Source organism: Phaethon lepturus, unplaced genomic scaffold (genome assembly GCF_000687285.1).
Source record: "Phaethon lepturus isolate BGI_N335 unplaced genomic scaffold, ASM68728v1 scaffold7031, whole genome shotgun sequence".
In the NCBI taxonomy this organism is placed as follows: domain Eukaryota; kingdom Metazoa; phylum Chordata; class Aves; order Phaethontiformes; family Phaethontidae; genus Phaethon; species Phaethon lepturus.
In genome coordinates, this window is record NW_010515461.1 from 1 (window position 1) to 2331 (window position 2331).

The window sequence follows — 2331 nt, forward strand, 5'->3', positions numbered from 1 at the left end:
GAGCTGGGCTATTGATTTCACTCCCAACATCAGCATGTTGCCCGTCGGCTCATCTCTAGTGAGCCTGGCTTTATTCCCTTCCCTCTTCAAATCTAGTTTAAAGCCCTCTCGATGAGGCCTGCCAGCTCATAAGTGAGAGTCCTTTTCTCCCTTGGAGATAGCTGAACTCCATCTGCTGCCAGCAGGCCCGGTGCTGTGTAAACCACCCCGTGGTCAAACACCCCAACATTCAACCAGTGGCACCAGCCTCTGAGCCACGTGTTACCCAGCTGTGTTTTCTTGTTCCTTTCAGTGTTCCTCCCCGCCACTGAAGGGATTGATGAAAACACAACCTGTGCTCCCACTCCATCCAGAAGTAAAGATTGATCTTTGAATGTCTGGAATAGGCATGCAGTTCTTATGTAGCATTTGCCAGTGCTAGACAGAATTTACAAATTATAGCAAGTGAATAGTCCAACTTTTAAGTGAAATATGATTAAGAAGAGTTTTTTACATTGTCACTTCTTTTGCATTAAAAACAGTTCTGTTTGTGTTTCTGTGTAGTGACATTCAATTTACCAAATCTATGAAGACTGAGTGATTAGAAACGTTACGCTCAGTTTATATTTTCTTCAAATAGGGTTTTTAGACAAACCTTGTCTTAAGATTACTGTTCTAAATGCATTTTGAAAAAAAATGTTTCTTGCACAAAGTCTGATATGCACTGATGTACAGATTGCTTGTCATTTCCCTCAGCCTCCACTGTCTATTGAGGGGATCTCTTGGGGATCTTCCAGAAAGTGAAGTGGATCAGCATCTTTGAATGCCTGTAAATCTAGGGCCATCCAATTTTGTCTGTCATAATTGCCTGTATGGAGGCAGGTGACATGTGAGGATGGTTTCTGCATCCTGTGATAATGTATCTAGTCTTTTGAGACACCTTGATGCAGATGTTTAATTTAAATGTCTGTGGATAATAGATGTCAAATAGGCGTGAAATGTGAAGGACTTGTAATTGCACCTGTAATCTTGTGCTGGGGGTGAAGTCAGGCTTTAGTTTCCTTTACCCTACTGTTCTGACCAGACTCTAATGACAGTCTTAAACTACTGCCATCCACACGTGTGCTCTGGAAGTGGGAAGCCCCAGTCAGAGCCTGGTGTCAGTGCGTTTCTCCCAGACCCCTGTGAGCAGGCTGGACGGTGTTCACGCTCCACAACTCAGCGCTGAAAGTGCAAGCCTGTGTTCATCCTAGTTCTGCTGGCTAGTGCAGAGGTGGGGTCAAAGCCAAAACACAGGATATTGAATTTAGTCTCGATTTTAAATGCAAAAACCTAAATAAAACCCACAAAACCAGCAAAACAAAAAAAACCCTTCCCATTTTCTGCTGCTGTCTGAATTCTTAACTCTTCAGCGTTAAAATTGTTCCACTAATGAAAAATGCTATCTGTGGATGGAGGTTTTGGTTAGCACTGTGTACTGAACTTGGCATGTGTTCCTATCTGTTCACTGCCCGTGAAACAAACTTACATAAAGTCTAGGGGAAAAGTTCGCTTAAGGCTTAAGTTTCATGGCATTCATGCAGCATAGAGGGAACCGATAGCTTGACCTATATTCCAATAAAGTCATATGTGTGGCTGTATGATTAGCTTATCATTCTCACAAATATCATACTAAATGTTTGAAGGCAGAGGGAATGTCGTATTATTTGCAGCTATTATAATTTTGTTTCTCATTCCCTTTTTGCTTGCTGGAGCCAAGTCCACAGTTCTGCAAATGTTTGCAGTTTTACATGTGCAGTTGAAGGGTTTACTCACATGTGTACAGTTATTTCTGCATAAGGACTTCCTGGATTCAGCAGTTAAATTGCTAAGACTTGATAGAGGCTGCTAAACCACAGCGTTACTCACAACAATGGAGTCAAGTGGTAATTTTTACTAGAAAATATTATAGTCAGAATATGACTTTTCAAATAACCTGCACTGTGCTTCTTAAGCCTTTTTTCTTGTAAAGTTTCACATAGGTTCCTGGTGGGGTGAACCCATATGTGCTTGAAAGAAGAATAACTTGCTACGTATCGATCTGTTTCTGCCACTTAATTAAAAAAAAAAAAACAAACAACCATAAGCTTACAGTACTGCTTTTTCCTGGGGTCTGTTAAAGTGAGAGTTAGTTAAACTCCTGGTAGATTTCCCTGCTGTGATTTTGATGTGTTTCTGTGTGAAACTGACGGCAGGATTTGTTCTAGTATGTAGGCCACTATTGTATTAGAATTACATAACCATGTTGAGTGGTGGAAACAGATGAAAAGACGGGGATGTACGCCGTCCCCTCACAGATTATATCCTGCAACA